This window comes from Sciurus vulgaris (assembly GCF_902686455.1).
Source record: "Sciurus vulgaris genome assembly, chromosome: 17".
Lineage (NCBI taxonomy): Eukaryota > Metazoa > Chordata > Mammalia > Rodentia > Sciuridae > Sciurus > Sciurus vulgaris.
The window spans coordinates 22,739,893-22,749,712 of record NC_136478.1 but is presented as its reverse complement, the minus strand read 5'-3'; positions in this window follow the sequence as shown (position 1 = coordinate 22,749,712).

The following is a 9,820-nucleotide window of genomic DNA, read 5'->3' as shown; positions in this document are numbered from 1 at the left end:
AAGAAGAGAATGAGGAAGAATTAGAAATGAGAAGATCTTAGCACAACATTGTCTAATCCTAGGCAGATAATTAGTAATTTAAAGTTGAATTAAAAAATTTTCTATTGACTTTTCCACTAAAATGACCAGATAGTAATTGGACTAGGTTCATGATAAAGTTTGTATTTATTTGAGTACCCTAGTACAATAACAAGGAAAAACAAAGGTGGGGTTACATAAGATAATTTTCAGTTGTTAGAAAGAAAAATGTACCTGTAAATATATTTTCAAATGTATTTACTTTTTGAATTCTAGTGTTACCTTGTATTATCATTGTTTCAATACTGACATTCACAATGCATTTTATTATCACCCTTACTTTTTCCTTGCTGCCTCTCAATGTTCTTTTTTTCCTCTGACTTTATTAAAATTCTTTTCTCAAAATCTCCATCTCTGTCCCTTTTTTCAATTCGTTTTTCAAATTTGCATATGTCCAAGAAATGAAAAAAAAAAAAAAAAAAAAAAAAACTTTTGGAAGGCCACATCAGATCTATAGATTCATTTGAATGATCTGTCTAACCCATTGTTCAATTCAGTGACCAACTGCGTGAACTTACACAGGTCAGTTGATTACTCAGAACTAAAGAAATGCATTACTGTTTTGAATAGGGACTTCATTCCCATGAGAGACTTGAGATTCAAATATAGCTTCTTTTGTAGACATGTTCTCAATTTAGCCATTTCAAGGTCAGAAGGAATATGAGGATGTCAAATGTTGATGCTGACTTTAAACAGTAATTGGGAAGACACTGAAATGTGAAATCCTCTCAGTTGTAAATTTGGGAAAATGCTAAAATTGGACCCACAGTGTGGTTGTAAGACAGCGGTTATTTTTAATCATAAATTTTGCTGGGTCTTTGGTACTCTTACTTATTGAATATGTGGTGCTAGGCATGTACCAAGGTATTGAAGATTTGCAACATCTGATTCTTACCAACAATATAAAGAAGAAATAATATTACATCAGGGCCTAATAAGAAGTAGAACTGGGATTTTTAGCCAAATGCAGTGAAGGTTAGGATCAACCATCTTTGCAGTTATGTTATAAAAATCAACAAACATGGTGAATCTTAAGTAACTCAAATTTCTTTCAAGATCTTGGAAGGGCCCATGCAAGGGAAGAACTTTGATGCATAGTTTCACAGTAAACCTTTTCTGTTGCTAAAATAGTTAAAGGAGTGACTCACTGTGGACTGAATCTAACTCTTGATTGGGACTAAACTTCAACCTCCAATTTCAGCGACACACTCAGTCCTGCAGGGTGGATAGGAGACACGCTGCTGTTGACTTTAATGTTGGGAATGGCTGCCATACAGTTGGGTAGTTGGGATTGAGTAGAGTGTAATTTATAATGCAAAACACAGTAAAAACAATCAGAGGCAGACCAGACCTCACCAGCCTGCTCTGTGTGACATGAGAACATGTGGAGGAATGAAGTGTTCATAATTATGAATAGCAGCTATATTACCATAACTACATTATTCATGGCTTCAAATGGAAATGCTGTCTTACAATTTCATGCCAGTGATTTTTTTTTTCCATTTTTAACAATAATAACTTCTCTTGCTCATTGTTTAACAGTTCAACAAAATTTCAAAATCCTGAGGTGGAGGGGGAGTTCTTTTATTTTTTTTCTTAAATATGACACAATGATTTGGTCAAAAACAACAGATATAATGAAAAGAGATTTTGGAGAGGGAGTCAAGGGGGGGGGGGGACCATGAGGCAATTACTATCTCTAGTCCACAGAGGGGTGAGGAAATGGGATTTTGATTGCTGCTGTTGAGTATGCTTGCACCCTTGGGTGCCAGGGCAAGACGGGGTCACTGGAAATTCCGCCTATCAGCAAGCCTTTATCTCCCCATCTGAACTGAAGTTTCAATTTACTGACTTTAGAATAATTTACAGAAAGCAGTTTCTCAATCTATAAGATCATGATATTTTGACAAAACAGAAAGAAACACACACATGAACACAAGCAATATAAGGAAAAAGCGGGGATTGAGATGAAAGAAAAAAAATTAAGAAGAGAAATATCCCCACTTCCTCTGGAATTTAATATGCAGAAATTAATTCCCCATTTTTTAAATTTCATTTTACTCTAAACATAACAATGTAACAGGGTAGGACATCTGTTACCATGCTACATTGAATAGGGCTCTTTCTGCTCTGCTACAGAAGCTTATTTTAAAATGGACAAGTTTTCTATTCTTCTTCCCCCTCTCCTCCTCCCTAACCTGGGGACAGGGAACAGGACTACCTTCACAGGAACCAAGTCATTCAGACTGAAGTGATGGCACCAGAAGATCTAAGAAATGTCTATGTCCCAAATTCACAACGCACCCCCCATAGGGAACACCTGGAATGAATCACTTCTTTAAAAACCCTCTGTCCTCCGGGGTGCGGAGAATCGCAGCCTCTGGGATAGAAATACCCTGTGCTTCTGCTCTGCTAGCAAAGCAAAAGACCCTCCTGTGTCCTTTATCTCAAAACTGTGTCCTTGTTAGTGAATTGGCATCAGGGACAAGGACCAAACTTTAGGTAACAGCAATGGAAAAACATCTGAGGTTTATATAGCATTATGAGTTTATAATGTTGCCTAAGACAGAACCCCCCGCCAAAAAAGAAAAATTGAAAAAAAAAAAAAAAAAGAAAGAAAGAAAGAAAAAAAGGAAGCAGAGCAGAGAAAAATTTCAGGCAGAAAAAGGAGCTTTTCTTTTTAGTCTTCAGAAGAACTTGGAAAAAGTCAAGTGTTTTACTAATAAATTCACTGGTAAAAGTTAATTTATCTGTGAAAAACGATTTATAAAACAGGTAGACATAAACTAACATTAGCCATGTAGTAACATTAGTTATGTAGTAACATTAGTTGGATTAAATAAAAGAATGCCAGTAAAATTCTTCCTACACAATCCCACAAGGAGAAAATGCTCCATAAGTCATTATTTATTATCACAAAGATGATGAAAGATGATAAGTTGTATAGACATAGAAGTATATATTCAAGTCACACATAGTCATATATTTACACACATACACATGTGCATATACATGTTTATTATGAAAAAAATTCACATCCAAAAGAGAATAGTCCACTTTCAATAGCTGGTCAATTGCTTATCAGTCATGTTTATTTATACTACTAATACCTCTCATCACTGAATCATTGTGAAGTCCATCCCAGACATCATATGCTTTTCCTCCTAAATAGTTCAGTATCCCCAAAAGGACAATGACTCCTTTTAGAAGCATACTACGATACCATTACCACACCTAAAGTCATTAAAAGTATTATCTTAATATCATCAACATCAGTGTCCATATTTTCCTATTTATCTCATAAAATTGTGAGTGTCTGTTTCTCCCTTGCTGCTTGAATTAAGAACCAAAGTCCGTGTCGTGCCTATGGTGTCTTCTATCACTTAAGCATCATTTTATCAAAGTTTCTTCCACCTCTGCCACTGTGTATGTAAATTTGATTTCTTTCTTGAAACTTCTGCTAAGGGCTTTTCTATGTTGATGTTTAACAAATTGGTGTCTACAGCCATAGAAATGGTGATGAAAATGGTAAGCAGGTGGGTAGGTAGACAGACAAGGCTACATACATTATTAACACTGCTGGGCAGCAGCATCAGAAGGCTCATAATATCTACCTGTCTTTATTTTCAAGATATTACCAATCATTCATCATCTTTGTCTAGACTTGTTATACATAAGAGGTTTAACTCCTTTTATAATCAGAATAATGGTCTGCCTGAAGAAGAGAAGTCTTTGAAAGATAAAGTCTTTTCTGTTTTGTGTTTGTTACTGGGGATTGAACAAAGGGGCACTTTAACACTGAGTTAGAGCCCCAGACATTTTAATTTTTAATCTTGACATAGGATCTCCTTAAAGTGCTCAGGGCCTCAGTAAATTGCTGAGATTGACATGCAACTAGCTATCCTCTTGCCTCAGCCTCTGGAGTCCCTGGGATTACAGGCATGCACTACTATACCTGGTTGAATAATAAACTCTTTAGAAGACAACTTCACATGATCCTGGAATTAAAAATAAAATTTAGACACTCATAAACTACAAAATAACAGTCCCAAGAGAATGAGGCATTGGATCAGTTTTGCACATATTAGGATACATGTACAGGTATAAGTGGAACAACCATTTTTCTTACAACCTGCTGATCTTTTTTCCAATTTTGGGCAAATGGTTAGTGTCATAAAATTAAGATTTGTTCAGAGTCTTATTTTATATTTCCATTTATAAAATTCCTTTTTCAAAGCATAAAAATATTCAGTCTTTTCCTCTATATAAGTGGTTACTTTCTTTAATAACAAAAAGCATGGGCAATGTAGAAAATAACAATAAAAAGATAATAATAGTAATAAAAATTATTTAAAAAAATGATTCTCACATCTAATCCATCTAGAGATAATTGTAATCCGTTTCCTTCCATAACTTTCCCATGCAAATAAATAGAGAGATAATATGAAATCTCAGTTGTAGCAGGTTGTTCCATAACAAATAAAAAGATAAATTTATAGATTCTATTTTTTTGGCCTTTCAACAAAAAGATCACCAACCCATCTCTGAACAGGCAGACTTTGAAATTTACCCTGGGGGATGTCTTGAGGGTTTTATTTACTTATACAAATTGATGGCAGGCAGAACCCTGCCCTAGAGGGAATGTATAGCTGGAAACTTTGTAGGGCTTTTATCAAAGCCCAACCCTGACCCTTTGGCATATTGAATTATGAGAGGAGGCAATAATTTTCACAAGAAATGCAGATATTTTGGGTTTTCATTGTTTATTCGGGGAGAGGGCAGAAATAATGACCAGCAAACTTCCATCCCTTTCCCAAGTAAGGAACATAGATCAAGGAAAACCAGTTTAATCCCAAACAAGATGATAGCTGGTGTAGGCTGTATGGCTCCTGAATCCCTGAATCGGTCACCCTGAGGGGAGAGGACAGGGTGACTTCAAGGGCCATGATCTGTGCAATCACACAGGACTTGGATCTTTAAAATACTGCTGCTGTGATCTTGAAACTCTTTAATAATTTCTGAATAAGTGGTTGCCTTTTGCTTTTGAACTAGGCCTTGCAATTTTCTTACCTGGTTCTGGGAGAAAAAGATGGGATCAGTGAACTGGTGTCAGCAATGAGATAGAGAGCAAGATGGGGGGCACTGTTATTTTGAGTCCACACTTAGGAAAGAGGAAAAGGTATTGCTGGCTGACAATACCTTGTGTGCCCTTGGAGTGATTGTGTGAATGTATGTATATGTATGTGGATGTGTGCATGGTGAAAGGACTGGTCTATAATAGAAAGAATTCCTACAGACAAAGGATGGACATACAAAGACATGGTACCATCATACCAATGGTAACACAATGAGTTATTTTCTGTCTCTGGTAGCTAAGTTAATGAAAGTGGTTAGGTCTTTGTCCTAGAACCTGGGACCCTGGCCCAAGTCACTCTACTTTACACTAAATAAAATAGCATCCCCTATTATCCAGTTTCATTTTCCCCTGTTTTAGTTACAATGATGTTACACACACATACACACATATATTGTATTTATTGGGTTTGGTATTATCCTTAGTTTCAAGCATACTATTGTGGGTCTTAAAATGCATCTTCCAGAGATAAGGGGAGATACTATAATAGTAAACTTCTTTCTAGGCTTTACTGTGATTTTCTAATGAACTTTAACAAAAAAAAAAAAATCTGATCTTAAATTTAGGAACTATCTCTTCTTTCCTGAATGTCCCCAAAGTTTGAAGCACTAAAACATATCGTGGGGGCAGGTGATATAGTTCAGAAGAAGAACGCGTACCTAGGATGTGCAAGGCCATAGGTTCAATCCTCAGCACTGCAATAAAACAAAAAGGAAAAAAAATTAAATCTATTTTGTCCATAACAGTGGCCTTGGTCCAAGGGATGTATACTGATATAGATGTGATCACAGGCAAGAGCAAATATATAGGAATTCTTATGAAATCGTAGAGGAGTTTGGAGGCTTGACTAGGACCATAATAGATTTAGAAGGTGGATCCTGAGCTCTGAAATTTGGGTTAGCTGAGGACATATAATTTATATTTCACACTTTCCAACGTTAGTGAAGAAATCTCTATTATATAAATGTAATCCATACGAATAACAATAATAGCATTGCAATATGCACACTATAGCTGAGTTAAAAAATAATTTCAGAGTATCTTATGCATTTCTATGCACACTGCTAAGTCATATATATACATATATATATATATGTATACATATATATGCATAAAATGTCATAGTTTCTGGAGTATGGTGGTACCATAATTGTTATATTTTTCCCTCTTTTAGGGCATGTACATTGTGCCAATGTTTTTCTATGCAGTCAATAAGTATTTATTTAACCCTTGACCCTGGAACACTGAGGATAGAAACTGAAGAAATAAGATATAATTTCTGACTATAGAGAGAGTCTTGATGGTCATAGGTAGAAAGCACAGAAATATATCACTGTAAAACACCTGCACATGGATATCATCATGAAGCTCTTAAAATTGTAAAAACACATTCTGAATAGATTTAAACTGCTTATAGGCATAGTGGCACCATAATTTAACAGGTTTTCCACACATAAATATGACTTTAGTAACTGAACTCTATTTAAAGAAGTAGATATTAATAAGTTTTTGCCATTACTCTAGACATTTGATTGGCTCTCATTTTTTCTTATCATAAATACTCTAAGAGATCATAGGATAAATTTCATTTTGTCCCATCTTCCTGGCAACTAGGATAAAGAGGAAAGCAGTAGAGGAAGCAGTATTACATTAGTCTTTATTTTTTATTTTTGGGGTGATACCAGGGATTGAACTCAGAGGCACTTGACCACTAAGCCACATCCCCGCCCTATTTTGTATTTTATTTAGAGGTAGGGTCTCACAGAGTTGCTTAATGACTCACTTTTGCTGATGCTGGCTTTGAACCCGCGAACCTCCTGCCCCAGCCTCCAGAGCTGCTGGGATTACAGGCATGCATCACCACACCCAGCCTACACTTGCTTATGTTTTTTAAATAAAAGAAACAGATTCATCAAGAATGAGGTATTTTCTCCAGATCTGAATGTCTAAAGAAAGTTATGGGATGACTTTTGCATACCAGAGTGGAGTAGCACTTATAGCTGATGTCTTCAGACGAAGGTTCTTTAGGTTTGTTGAAAAGGTCAAGATAATTTAAGTGTTTACTTTTTTTTATTCTTCACCAGGACATAGTGTTGTCAGGGTTATGAAAACTGGACAATAATTATCTCTAAAAGCAAGTCACCTAAGAACCTACAGTATTTTAATGTAATCTATTGTTCTGTTCCACGGAACTGTGTACAGATGAGCTTGGATTTAAGCTTTCAAAGACAGACAATAACAAATGTGAGATTATGGCCTCTGAATCAGCCCTGGCTAGAAATTGGATTCTGAGTCCTTTGTCAACAGCCTCATAAACATAGATTCTGTGCATAATATTCCTTGTGCTTTTGCACATCTCCAGCAGCAGGGAAGGCACTGGGCCTATACAAATTGTAAAAAGCAAACAAATAACAAGACTTTCTCACCTTTGTTACAGTAACATATTGTTTTTGAAGACACAGTGCAGTTGCTATTTATTGCACAGTTTCTTGAACCCCCTTTTCACCACCAAGGAAAAAAATTGCTGTTTATAGAGTAGGAAAATGACTTTGGTAGTCAGGGTTTCAGGTTGGAAACAGTTGACTCTGATTAACTTAAGGGTCAGTGACATTGATTGTGCAGACACAGCACAGATCACATCCTCTGAAGACCACAGAGCAAGGCTTAGGAAATGGACAGAGGCCCAGGAGGGCTTGATAATCAGGGAGCCGCCAAACTCAGGTTTCAGGAAAGTACTGGTTGCTGATGCTGAAGGCATCACAGATCCAGGTGGCACTTGACAGTGAGGTTCCTTCCATCCTTTCCCAAATGGTTTTGAAATGACCCTTGCTCCTTTGGACAGCTCCCTTCAGATTCAAAGTCCTAGACAGAAATATTTAATATGTTGAATTTAACTTTCCTTCCGCTCTGACTACCAAGAAGCAGCGTTAGAAGTGAGTGAATAGTTTAACTCCTACTAGAAGTTAGTTATAAACTAAGTAGAAGTTAGTTGTGTTTTTCTCCAAAAGAGAAAAGGAGACAAGAAAAATAAAAAGATTTCCAAAGATCATATAGAAAAAAAGGTGACTTAGGGAGGGGTCCATGTCCACTCCAGTTAAGCAGCTGCATTTGCAAATAGGAGACTTCCTGTTTGGTTTTCAAGCGCCTATTGTATGCTTCTGATACATCATGGGTTCTCAGTTGGACCTACCCACTACACAGTGTTTAGAGGGACACTCCACATTTCAGTTTCTTTGGCTAAGATGGCAAACTCCAAAAGGTCAGGATCACTTCATTTGTAGGCAGCATAGAGTAGGGGAAAGAAGGTGCCCTTGATTCAAGTAACCTTGAATTTGAAGAGTTTCTCCATTTCATTCAAACACAGATTGCTCCTCGGATTCAATGGTGACACTAACACTTTTCCTGTTTCAAATGAGTCAGTGTAGGTAAAGAAATAGTCCATCTGAAACTTAATTTACCTGAATAAACCAGGCGCATTTTTATTGTGGCTCTCAGGTTTCCGTGTCAGTTCTGTGGTTTGTGTGATGTCCTCACAATGAATTTCTGTTTGACTGAAAGAAAAGTAGATTCTCTGTTTGTTTGTTTTGTTTCTGTTTTCTTATTTGGAATCTAGGTACTGGTCTGAATATAGTTTCTAGCTCTTATTTAAGATGCCATGTGTTTCCCATAAAGCCCCTTCTCTTTCAGATGTAGTCATTGAGATCTTAGATTTGCTTATTTTATGTCATTTTCAGAGTTGTGCACAACGATGTTAACACTTCTTGGTCCTCATTTATTTTCATGCCTCTTTCCTCACTGAGCTCTTTGAGGACAGAAACTCTGACCTATTTTTATATGCTGAACATTTGGTCTGGTAAATTGGCAGTCAATAAATGCTAGGTTGTGAATTTCTATGTCATAGATGGTCGGCATGGGGGTTGACTTTGAAGTAGGGTCAGTGGCTGTCTGTGGAGCTGCATGGGAGAAAACTCCGTTTAAGTGAGCTAATAGGCATCCTCACCTATATGCAAAACATGTGCAGATATTTACAATCTGCAGCTTTATCTAGTTAACTAAAGTAACTCCTGGCTTATCCATCATGTCTTCATGTAATCATACGTGTCTTGGATATAGAGAATTTATTTTAAGCCATGGATTTGCCCTGAAAAGCAAAATACATCCTGTGGAGTTGTCATAAATGTTAATTAAAACTAATTTAATAACTATCAGAATTTTAACATCAGACATTTTCTGTGTTAGAGAGCTAAACATATAAAATACAAAAAAATAGATCTGTTTTTTGTGATTCCATACTTCCTCTTTCATGCCGTAAATATAAAGATTTGGCACATACAAGCATTACATTGCAACAGCATTGTCTTTTTTTTTTAACTAATGCAAATATTTTATCACTATTGAGATGCTAAAAAGTTCCCTTAAAATGAATATCTGCAAGAAAACATCAACTATGAGAAAAAAGAGCAAAAGACATTTACAGCTTTTCACAAGTATATCCAACATAATTTTAACCACACATTAAAATATTTGAGCTATGAAGTTATTTTTCTTACCAAACCCACATTTTTATGAACAATAAAAAAGTTTTTCAACAATATGGAGAGAGTTTAA